Source organism: Lynx canadensis, chromosome A1 (genome assembly GCF_007474595.2).
Source record: "Lynx canadensis isolate LIC74 chromosome A1, mLynCan4.pri.v2, whole genome shotgun sequence".
Lineage (NCBI taxonomy): Eukaryota > Metazoa > Chordata > Mammalia > Carnivora > Felidae > Lynx > Lynx canadensis.
The window spans coordinates 177,831,161-177,843,977 of NC_044303.2; the positions used below are offsets into that span (position 1 = coordinate 177,831,161).

The window sequence follows — 12,817 nt, forward strand, 5'->3', positions numbered from 1 at the left end:
AGATACAATGGGGGATTACAGAGGAAGAAGGCAAGGATCTCTTGAGTGATTGTTCCTCCGCGCTTCAACCGCCCTTCCCCAAAATCCTAAGGAAGATACAGGGAAGGAGAAATGGACCTAGATGAGAACTGGTTTCCCTCCTGGTCTTTCCTCTCCCTCTTCAGCCCGCTCTCCATTCTGCTGTCAGTTAGGATCATCTTAAGCCCTGCCTCTGCCGTCCTCTGCCTTACTGGTTTCCTGCCGTTCACGGGATCATGGTTCAACTACTTCACATTAGCTGACAGGAGTTTGAGCGTCTGGCTGTTACCTTGTGTCCTCACTATCCTCCCCATGCTCCCGTCTCCTGTTACTCCCTTCCAAAACCCGAGCTGCAGCCAGACTGAACTCTGTTTAATGTCTCTAATTACACTACAGTAGTGCAGACCTCCACCATCTCCCTCCCCTTGCTTGTGTTATTATGGCTTCTAGACAGCCCCACTCCCCCTCTGCCCTTTCATTTCATGCTTAATTTATTATTTGAAATTGAAATGGTTTGCACGCCTGTCCCACTCACAAGGCCGTGGGCCTCCTTGTGTTGCGGAGCTCCAGGGTTCATTGGAGTCCCCGGTATATTGTAAGCGCTCATTGATGTTTGTTGGGCAAGTGACACCCATGGCCAAAATGACATATTTGTGTTTTTTCTCCGAGGCCACACAAGAATTTACCCTTAAGTAGATAAATACAGTTTTAGGGTATTCCTGCAGTCACCTTCAGCAAGCATAAAGATAATAAGTCAGTGAAAAATTGGAGTAAATCATCTAAACTGACACAGTCAGGTACTAGATACGTTCCCTAGGTAGACAGGTCACCTAGATGTACCTGTCTCCCTCTGCCCCTGCCCCTGTTGTTTTTTAAGCCAGTTTTACGGAGATAGGATTTGTGCAAAACTTGCACTCGTTTAAAGTGTACCGTTTGATGAGTTTTTACAAATGTATACCTGAAAATACCTCCACAATCAAGATAAGAATATTTCTGTCACCCTCAAAAGTTCCCTTGTGCCACCTTTGTAGTCAAAGCCTGACCCCATCCCAGCCTTAGCAAAGACTGGCCTGCATCAGTTTACATTTTCTAAAGTGCACTGTCCACTGTGGTAGGCAATAGCCACTTGTGGCTATTGAGCTCTTGAAATGTGGCCAGTGTGACTCAGGAACTAAGTTTTAAATTAAATTTTAATTGAATTTAATTGAATGTTTAATTGTATTTAATCATACTTTATTTAACATTACATTCAAATAGTTACACATAGGTAGTGATTCCTGTTTAGACCGGCATAGTTTCAAAAGTTTTGTATTTTTAGCTTTTACATTTCTGTCTTTAATCGTTTAATTTGTGTGTGTGGTGTGAGATAAGAAAGTCACTGGTCTTTTTATATAGCTGTCTAGTTGTTCCGGCACTGTCTGATTAAAAGAATTTCCGTTTCTCATAGATTTGCTTTAGCGTCTTTGTCCAAAAGTCAATTGACCATTTATTTGTAGGTCTATTTCTGGACTCTGTTCTAAGTCCATGATTTATGTGGCTGTCCTTTCGCCAGTACCATAGTGTGTAATAAATGTTCCAACTTAAAAAAAAAAATTGCTTTGACTATTCTAGATTCTTTAGGTTTTCATATTCAGTTTTGAATTGTCAAAGTCTATGAAAAGGACAACCGGGATTATAGTTAGCACTGCATTGAATTGTAAGATCATTCTGGGGGAGAATTTCCACCTTAACAAATGTTGAGTCTTACAACCCATAAACATGGTAGAACTCTCTATTATTTAGGTCTTCTTCAGCCTCCTAGCAGTATTGCACTTTTGCTTTGCTTTGCTTCCCTTTGCTTTGCAAAAGCAGCTTTGCACATCTTTTGTTCAATTTATTTCATTCTTTTCCTTTTCTAAGCTATACATTTTCCTCTGCACATTGCTTTAGCTGCATCCCACCTATGCTTTTGTTTTTCCACATAAGAGCAGCACATAAAATAGGACACGGGCAACTGTAGCTGGAATGGATAGTCTCAGGGGAATAGGTGTATCAGAGAAAAACTTAAGTGGTTAACGCTTTTTTTTTTCTTTTGTATTTTTGATATGTGTGTTTGTCTTCACATTCTGTTTAGAGAGGTACGTGGTGAAATCCAAGACATCCATAGTATGTTTTCCCTCTCTGGCATATTTAGTAGATGAATGTTAGAACACAGTAAAATTTCACAAATTGGACAACTTTTACATATTACTTTAAAGTGCCCCGGAACAAGATTTCTTTGGTTGAGAAATGGAATAATGGTCACCCATGGTGTTTCTCTCATTGGCTGTGGTAGAAAGGAAACTGTGGTGTTACTTCTTCCAGGCCCTCCTCCCGCCCCTTTTTGGGAATGTAAGAACAACTGCCCTTGTTATGATCCACAATTATAAATCAATGGAAAAATCTTATCTGCTTTTTAAGCAGCACAAGCAGTGAAACCTCAAATGTGTTTGTCTCTTCAAAGTGAATTACTTTTGACAACCTTGGCAGTCAGCTCTATAGATTTTACTGCTCTTTTCCAAATTCTTTTCATTTATTGTAACATGAAAAAAATTATTACCATGTGATACTGTAAGATTTATGCATAATAAGAAACACTACCCTAATGATGATTTAACCTTGCAGTAAAATATTCACCCCTAAAATATAAGGTAAGAGTATTTCTATGTCAGGAAAGTTAGCAACAGATTTATTTGCTGAGTCATTTTTTTAAATTACTAACTCCTAAGAGCTAATATATACAGTAGTTCTCTTTTTTATTACAAGACAATATAAGATCATTATTAGGAAATTAGAATAAGTAGATAAGCCAAAAGAAAATAAACTCCTACTCATGATTCATCATTATTCACTCCCTTGTAGATATTCTTTCAGGCTTTCTAAAATTATGGTTGAGAACTGTATATGTTTTTAAAATGCTTTTTTCCCCCCTTTATTGTAAATTTGTTCCTTGTCTGTAATGTCAGTATTTGTCTAAATCACCATCCCTAATGGCAAAATAATATTCAGTTGTTTGCATGGGCCCTGTTGTGTACATAAGTTTTCCCCCAGCTTTTAGCTGTTATAAAACACGCTGCTGTAATCATTCTTTTAGCTTAATCTTTGCTTTATTACCTTTGGATAAAATTCTAGAAATGTCTGCAGTGTCAGGTTTAAAGGTATGATGTTTAAAGACTTTGGTTCATAGAGTCATGTTACTCACCAGAAGAGTTAAATCAGTTTACGTTCCTGCCAGCAGTGTTTGAGAGTGCCTACTTCTTATCTGTGGATGTTAATGTTTTAAAAATAATACTCTTAAAGATCCTTCATGCGAAAGCTGTGGTGAATGAAATTAAATCTCTCTTGAACTCATTGAAAAGGCTTATTAGGATTCTTGATCTTTATGAAAATAGACAACCTTTTAGGAAAGTTTCCTTTAAAAAAACATACAAGCTTTTAAAAAAAATCTCTTTCTCTCTCTTTTTGTCAGAGAATCTTAGACATATAGGTAACTTTTAGATCTTCTAGGCTATTGGTTTAGTGCTGTGTTTGGAAAGGGTTGTGACCCATTAGTGATGGTGAAATCATTCTAATGGATTTTGACTTTGTTTTGATGAAATTTAGAACAGAAAATGTCAGCCTGCATTGTACATAGTAATGATAAGTTTAGGTGTGTGTGTGTGTGTGTGTGTGTGTGTGTGTGTGTGTATGTGTACACATATTTATATACATGGATGAGTGTAGAATATATGATTAAAATGTGTCCCTGACTCAAGGTCACCGTCAAAACAATATTTAACATTCAGTAGTCTTTCCCTCTGCATTGTATTGTCCTTTTATAAATGATTTATTTTGAAAAGAAGTAGTTTCTGATTATTAGCATTCTATTTAGAATGAATACTTTATTTACTAGTTTTTGCATATTTTTGTTTCACAATGATAGATGAGGGCTCTCTCGGGCAGATATGAGACCAGCCGTCATAGGCTTTGGATGTCATAAAAGATTATGCTAACTATAAAATCTAACATGAAGCATATTTTGTTACATGCATAATTTTTAGCAGGAAGCACTGAAAGATGTACGTTATAGGGGTCAGTCATCTCTTCTAATGCCCTCTCTGTCACTTAATGGCTAATGCTTTGAGCTAAACAATGTGTCTGAGCCTTAGTTCTTTTATTTGTCAAGTGGGTATAATAGTTTCTACCTCATAAGATTGTTGTGGTTTTAAATAAATACGATGCCTGGTATGTAGTACACTCAAAACATCTTGCAGCTTTTATTTTTTACATATTTTTATATAATACATAAAGTCTATTTTTTTTATATTTTTATATGTTTTATATATTTGAAAATCAGTAATGTGTTATGTGTGCACAAGGGCATGTCTGTGTGGATGTGGATGGGCTGTGGTGTATATCTCCATGTCTAACCAGAATATCCATCCATACTCCCTTTGTGTTTTGTTTTGTTGTTTTGTTTTCCCAGGGTTTCCTAGTCTTGAACTACTGGCTACATGGCTACCAAATGCCTAAGGGAGTTCTTCGCAGCTGAGTTATGAAGCTGGAATTGGTTCTAGACGCTGGGTAGATGCAAAGCAGCCTAACTCTTCCAAGTACCAACATTTCTCACCTCCGATTCCGGCCTCTACTTTGAGAAGGATACCTTAGCTTCACCGACTTCCAGTAGAACAGAAGCCCATTTCCTCCCCCCATCAGTGAAAAAAAACAAAATCTAATGCTTCAAATGTAAATTGTTCATATAAAAGGAACGTACAGTCTGTCTGTTTTACAGAAGTAAATCGACCATCAAGAGAAGACTTGGCCTCTAATTTATATTGCTTTGCACTTTGGTCTGATACTAAGAAACCACATTCTTCTTTGGTGAAATTTTGGGTGCCAAACACCTACCCAGAATGTCCAGGGCTTTCCTTTTCAGAAGTTAGCATTCTCCTTTTGACCGTCCAAGTCATTATGAATTCTGACCTGTATTAGGAACATGTTGGACAATGGAAACATTTCTCTGGTTTGTTTTAGTAATATTTTTTGGATCACACTTCCTTTCTGTACCAATTTCTTTTAATTTAAAGAACTATAAGCCAGGTTATATTATCTCCCAACAGGTAATATAGCTCTTTTCTTTTATTAACTGTTCTCTGTCCCCCAACCATCTCCTGATATTTGGTAGAGTAACACTTTTACACGTGTGCTTGCCTCCTAATTTAAAATACTGTATCCGCATGTAGATATAATGTACATAACAGTTTAACCTCAAGGTTGCTAGAGTCAGGGCCCCTGTGCCTGAGACACTAATACAGAGTGTGTTCGCACTTAGCCATGGGCTGGGCTCGAGAACCTGATACCAGGGTTAATGTGGATTACCTAGAACCCTTCCTGCAGTATTCATACGGTATTTTTATTTTGTCATTGTCATTTTGTGTGTATGTGTGTGGTGTGTGTGGTTTTAACGGGAATCTTGTTTTTAAAATGTAGTTTCTAAAGTTTAACACAAAATGTTTCATTCATTGTGCAGCATATACAACAGAGAGGTACCTTAACATTATTTTTTGTTGTTCTTTTCCTCCCAAGTACTTCTCTGAGTACTAGCGTTCATTTGACTTCACTGTCAAAGATCATTCTTCTGTTCATTAGTAACCCTGGAAAGGGAGGAACAAGAAGGCCCTGTTGACTGGGTTTCCTGGCTCTGGAATTCAGGCATCCTGGCTTTACCAGGATGTTAACCGGGCCTGCTCATATGTTGGAACCCGTATCCCATGGCAGGTTGCTTCAGGGGCCCATCTTGAGTGGAAGGGTACTCCTGTGTGGTGCAAAGCCTCAAGCTCCTGAATCCCATTGCCGTCATCTCTGGTGTCACATGTCGCTGTGGCCCTGGCAGGTTCTCAAAGCTCCTGAGTGCCCCGCAGCCCGAATGTGTGAATGGCACTCTCACGCCGACCGTGCACCGAAAGGACTTTGGCATTCGGTTGGCACTCCTTTTCCCTTGTTCAATATTAGGTTCCTGTTTGCCCCTTGCCATTGTTTCCAAAGATTAAGCAACGTCAGTAACATTTTAAAGGACCAATAAGAACCTCCTGTTAACTAAACCTCTTCCCGTGGAAGCACACTCTATAACTAAAGGGAAGGGCCCTGGGCTCTGTTCTGTCCTTTGCATTGAGAATGGTGTGGGGATCAAAGTGTGTGTATGTGATTTGTTTATTGGTTTGGCTTGGCTTTTTTGATTTTTCTTTTCTCCTTTTCTAAAAATGCATCCTTCCCTTCCACATGTTACCAAATTAATTTCTATTTTTGAGAAGTTGAGTCTCCAAGTGTAGAAAAATAAATAAATAAAAGGAAATCTCTATTTCGTGAGGTAGATGTTGTAAGCTTGACAGTGGCTGTGGAAGTGAGTTCACCTTTACCACTCTCCACCTTACAGCTTTATATCAGACTGGTTAGGAGAGCCCGGGGGTGTGGGAGGGGCGGGGGAGGAGGCAATTCTTCTGAACGAATGGACTTTCTGTTGTTGTTTTTGCATGTTTAATATAGAAGTTCTTGTTCCTTGGGAGATCATGGCCTTTGAATATGCACACAACCTTTGAATTGTGCCTATTAAATTATAGCAGGGGACTCTGGCACCCAAGGAATTCTGACTTTCTGGGATTATAGTAGTAATTCCCAGCCGTACTCTGGACTTTATTTTGCTAACCATAATTGAGCAACTGTAAATTACTGCTATATTAATGTTTTAAAGCACTGGGATAGTCTAATTCTAACTTGTAATTAATTATGTTTGCCAATTATCTGTTTGAAATAAATTTGTGTCTGAACAGCTATTGAAACTGTTAAATTGTACAGATATTATTCATGACAGCTTTGTACTGTGGAATGTGCTTAATAAAAAACAAAAAGTTTGACTTTTGTCCAATAAATTGCTAAGTAATGTCAATAAATCAAGTATGAGTATTATGCAGTACACCTAATCTGGCTTCATGCAATTGTTACTTCAGCTACTAATTCAAAGCCAATACTCTTAATAAAGTGTTGCAATACTCTGATGCTCTGTTAAGAAATTTTTCAAAAAAAAAAAACAAACCAACTGTTATGTTCTCTCAGTAATTCAGTGATGTACCATTAAAGTTTGTAGATTAAAAAACAACAACAACAACTCATCTGCTCTGTAAAATGAGGTTGAAAGCAAACTGCTTTTTGACTTGGGAGAGGTTTGTGTGCGATAATACCAGTGCATGCAGGGGCGTCTTGCTCTTTTGTTTCACTTTCATCTGAGGAGCTGGGTGGGAGCTGGCTTCCCCATAAGTTCTTTCTTCACTGCTTCACAAGTTACTGTAAAAATCCGAAAACGGCCCCTTCAGTGTCCCAAGTGGCTCCGAGGGTAAGTGGATCCTCTGGTTCTCGAAGAAGCAGGTGGAGGTGTGAAAAGCACGCTTGCTGCCTGACCCCGGTAAATGCAGGACGTGGGACTGTTGAGTTGTCCACGTTCACAGATGCACACACCACTGGCTGGTTACTAAATCAGGGAGGGCACCGTTTGCGTGTGTAGGATTCTGCTCAGAAGTCCTGCGTGGTAGCGGAAGTTTCCGCGTAACTAGATCTCCCCCCCCCCCCCATCAACCCGCCAGATTGGTAATGTGGACTTTGAGGATGAGAGTGTTTCTAGACAGTATTGCCTCCATCCATTTTTCTTGTAAATGTTTTAAAAATATGTAACATGCATATGATTAAGCAAACCTATGTACAAATCATAGAGTAAAACGTGATCCTCCCTTTCACCCTGGACCCTCAGTCCCCTAGTATTATCCAGTTTTTTGTATATCCTTCAACAGCTAATAATACTCTGTGTGTGTATGTATACATATATGAGTATATCATGTATATGCACACACACATATACACATCACCACACCCCTTTTAACATCAATGGTAGCATGCTGTGTCACACTTTCAGCTTATGCTTTTTTTTTTTAAGTTTATTTTGAGAGAGTGTTTGTGTGTGAGGGGGGAGGGGCAGAGAGAAGAACCACAAGCAGGCGCCACGCTGTCAGCGCAGGGCCCAGTGCGGGGCTCGATCCACGAACCCTGGCGATCATGGCCTGAGCCGAGATCAAGAGCTGCTTAGCCAACCGAGCCACCCAGGCGCCCTTTCATCTAATACTCTCTAGGAGATCATTCCATGCGAGTGCATGTAATTTTACCTCCTTGAGCATGACCGTGTAATATTTGGTTGCCATAATTTATTCAGCAAGTTCCTTGAGGGAGGAGTTGAGGTGATTGCTTGCCCTTCCCTGTAGTGACTCATTTTTCACAGGTCTTTCTATCTGTGCCTGTGCTAAATGTGAAAAACTATTGGTAATTTGTGCTCATCATTATGAACAGCAGACCTTGAGCCCGAACATTGCTGCAGAGTGGGAAGGACCTCAGGTGTCAGACGATCTTAACCTCTCCAGTCGACTCCTACAGTCACATAAGTGTTCAATAAATAATAGTTTCTTTTTTCCTCAGTAGGTGAGGTGTTACTGCAAGAAATTGACAGCTACAAATGCATCCCATATTGATTATGGAGATTCTAAGAGAGGTTTTGTAGAGCTCCTTGGATATACAATCAGAGATGAGTGGTTCTTTGCCATTCAGCCTATTGGTTTTCTAGTTAATAAGGAGAAAAGGAAGTCGGGCCATCTGGCTAATAACCCTGTTACTAATTAGCTGTGTGGCAATACCCCCTTTGGGGTCTTAGCTTCCCCATGTCTAAAAGAAGGTGTCACTAGCTCAAGTCCTGGAGGGCACATGCCCCAGCTCTAGACGATCTATTGGCTTGCAGGAATGCAGACCCTGTAATGCCAGGTCTAGATTTCCAAGAAAAACTGAACATCCATATTATGTAAAGACCCAATTTTTATAAGTTGGGAACTTTTAAAGTCAGTCACTGGAGCACTGACAGCATTGTGATCCCTGAACCAACATGATTTGAAACATTTCTAGTAGCGACCTCTTGAAATATTGTGCCTAGGTTTGGCCACCGAACACTTGAAGAATAGAGATTTCAGAGAAAAGGGACAAATTAAATGAAATGCCCTGTGACGAAGTGACCAGCCCATAGAGTGACTCCATACATGTTCCTTTAGGAAAAATGACCAAACAAGGGATGAGTTTGAAAAAAAAAGAGGAGGAAGGGGAAGGAAGGAGCCAAGAGCTGGCGACCACCGTCTTCATTCACGTTGTGAGTGTTGAGACCAGCTGCCTGCTTTTGTGCTGGGACTGAGTTCACGTTACAGCAAGGCAGGCTTTAGGCCCAGGATCGACTTGGTCTTCCGGCTGGAGAAAATTCTGGGAGCTCTAGGACCTCCAAGCTCCTGTTGGTTTTCTTGATGCTGGGTCTGAGACCTCATAGACATTCAAACTTATATGTGGGGTGACTGCGTACATGGCTGTCTTAAGGTGTTTACCTGCCCAGAGATAGGGTGATGGACCCCATACATCAAATGCGCTGAAATCCTAATCCAGTTTGTAAGAATTTTTCTTGGTTATGTGTAGCCATGTGAAAGAATTATAGTGCAGGCCATAAGTAACTTTTTTTGTGTGCATGTAGGGTAAACTGGAAAGCAGACTCCAAAAGTGGAGTGGTATTGTTGATTGCTTTCAACTTTCTGGCTTTTTACTCATCCTGTCTCTAGGAATTGCTTCATCGTATTTTTCGTATGTTGTTGGACTGGCCTGGGAGAACCTACGAGTGACAGCCATAGACTTCATCTGTAGTGGGGTCATGCCCAAGGAACCGCTTAAAGCTGGCGAGATCTCAGTGACTACAGCATAAGCTCCCTCCACCCTCTACTACCAACCTCGGATCCAACGGACCTTTCTCGCGGGCTGTGTCTTACTCTCAAATGCCCTGCAGCTCTAGGGGTTGAGAAGGAATGCTCTCAGAGCACTGCAGCCTTTGGAGCTTAGTATCATGCCCAGAGATACCCCATGGGGGGGGGCTCTGGTCTACTGGATGGAGGAAAGAGCATGAGCCTTGGTGTCATGAGACCCAGCTTGAGACTGGAGCTCTGCCACCTATCTGGCGGCAGCCCCATAAGCAAGGACATTCTCTGCCCTGAACCTGAGCTTCCTCTAGGAAGTGGAGACAGTGTTTTAAAGTCTCTTCAAGAATTAAATGACATAGCCTAAAGTACCTCATCTGAAATCTCAATTCAAGTCGACTCGAAGCTCTGTACCCGTACATAAGATACCTTTATCAGTGCCTGCTCCTTTCGGCAGCTCCAACTGTGGCTTTTAAGCAGCTGGTACAGAGTGTCCGGAGCAGAGAAAGGTATTATGAGGGTTAGGGTTCAGGATGGTGGGGGATGAGACAAAATCAAACGTGCTCAGGCAGCCTGAGCGAGGCCTGTCTGGGCCTCTTGAAGGGAAACACAGGAGCTGGCACTTGGAATTATGCTGACCGTCCCCAGGGAGCATTTGAGTCAGTAACCAGGGCCCGGGCTGCTCAGTCAGTGCAACTGAGGGAGGTGGACCAGATGGATAGTATTTATGCCAAGTTACTTTTGTTGGTTTTTAAGTTTAGAATAATTCAGCTTTAAAAGCAGTCAACTTATATCCTCCTGGGGTGTTTCTGGGAAGAGAGTGAGACCTCAACACACCAGTATGCTCAGCAGATTGTAGCGTCTCCAGAGTGGACAGGCGAGAATTTCACATTCTCAGCGTGTGTGTGTGTGTGTGTGTGTGTGTGTGTGTGTGTGTGCGCGCGCGCGCGCGTGCAGCGTGCATGTGGGCGGTGGGGCAGGGAGGAGGGTAGGCAGTGCAGGGAAGAGGGTGGTTCAACGCCAGCTATAGCAACAACAAGAATAAACATAACCACCAAACAGTGAGTGCCAGGCCTGCTGGGAAGGGCTTTCCACACCGTGTGATCCTCACAAAAGCCCTGTGTGCTATGTGTTCGTACCACTTGACAGCTGAGGAAACTGAGGCCCAGGTCTGTCTTGCTAGGCGGCTGGGCTTAGCCTTGATTCCAGTCTATCTCGGCTGCCACAGCTGGCCTCTTACCACGCCACCCTCTGCCCACCCACCGCCACCCCGCCCGTGCTCCACGGGCACTGTGATCAGCAGCGTCTCCCCGGAGGAGCCTTCCTCTTACATTAACAGACGCTCTGCACATCTGTTTTCCTCCCCTGCCATACATTCTTTGGTCATTAATAAATGTGTGCAGCGCTTTCATCAATGCACAAAGTTTGGTAGAGTGTAAAGAACACAACAACATAGGTGCCGGGGACCCGACCGTGGCCAGGCTGGTGGGCCAGGCTGAGCATCTATCTTGGCAGCACTGGGCAGCCGCTGATGGGTTTAAAGCTGGGGATGAGCAGTCAGAAGGCTGGTGCCAAGATTCAGGAGAGGCATGTTGAGGTCTGGAATAAGGCAGAACACTGAGGAGGTGAGAGAGGGCGGTTTTGCGGGGTGTTGAGGAGGCAGGAGCTGTGGGATCCGAGGTTGAGGGAGTAGGAGGCCTTAGCGAGGGCACCTACGGTTGGCGTGTCTCCCATGCGCCGCTAGGTGGAGCTGTAGGGACAGGCGCCCCGCCCCTGCTCTCAGGAAGCTTCCAGTCCGGAGGAAATAGACAATATACCGTGGTTGCTACGGTATACGCTCGCGCCCGTGAATTCACTGGCTACATCCTGATTGCGCTAAGTGCTGTGAAGCGATTACGACCGTCTGCGAGTGTGCCGCGGGCTGTGGGACATCTGAACCAAGACCTCAAGGATACAAGCAGGAGCCGGTGGGGGACGTCCCAGGCCGGGGAAACACATGCAAAGGCTGTAAGGTGGGTATGCCCCTGGACCAAACTGGCAGGAGGGGAACTTGGTCTCCCAGATAAGGGAGGGAGGTTTGGGTGGAGGGGTGACACTTTTGGATTTGGACATTGCAGGTGCCTGAGAAATAGTCACGTGAAGCTGACTCGGGCTGCCTCAAGAGAGAGAGAGAGAGAGAGAGAGAGAGAGAGAGAGAGAGAGAGAGAGGCAGGGGGCGGCTTTCGAAGAAGAGCCAGACGCTGAGTCGGGAAGGATGTTGCATTTAGGACAAGGGCACAGGAAGACAAGCCAGCGACAGAGGCGGAGAAGGAGCAGCTGTAAAGGTAGGGTGGATGCTCCCAGAGTTTGGAAAGCCTTCCTCTCTGAAGAGTTGCCTCCGGCCTGGCCAGGCCTCCCGGGGAACAATGCCTGTCCACTCATCATGCCGCAGGACACCTAATCCTGCTTTCCCCTCCTTCAGCACAGCGCCCCATTCTCCCGATGGCCAGGCTCCGGTCGCAACAGCAAACAGCCCGGCCCGGCCCTAGCCTCTCTTGTCCTTGGGAGTGTTCCCTGCAGCCCATCTGCACAAACAGACGGGGGCCAGGTCTGCGCCTCAGGAATGAGAAGATAAAAGGGACCATCGGGGCTTTTTCCACCAAAGGCGAAAGCATTTTATAGAACGGGCTGCGAGTTTTTGTTTCAGGAAATTTCATCATGTCTCCAAGAAGGGGAGGGGGAAAATGAGAGAGGGAGAGGTGGTGGTGGGGGAGAGAAGTTAATTGGCCTCAGATTTTCTCACTCCCTTTTCATGTTGGTAACACGAGGCGGCCCAGGTCAGCCTCAGGTCAGCGACGTTTGGGCTCTTTAGTGCCCCTCTGTGAATACCTCATTTCTGTAATAGTTTTTCCTTTAAAAACAGCTCTGCCTTCTTTGGCAGATGGTGACATTCCATTAGCATATGGAATATTTTTCAAAACACATCCGAAAGCATGTCTCTTACGGAGGAG

The 12,817-nt window shown here is 43.3% G+C and overlaps 1 protein-coding gene across 1 annotated transcript in view; it reads left to right on the plus strand.

Moving 5' to 3' along the window:
- Positions 1 to 7,100, plus strand: part of FBXW11 (F-box and WD repeat domain containing 11) — a 121,663-nt gene extending 114,563 nt beyond the window's left edge. The window contains 1 exon segment of the mRNA XM_032594212.2: positions 4,502 to 7,100. The gene's annotated coding sequence lies outside the window, so the exon portion shown is untranslated.
- The last annotated feature ends 5,717 nt before the right edge of the window (positions 7,101 to 12,817 follow it).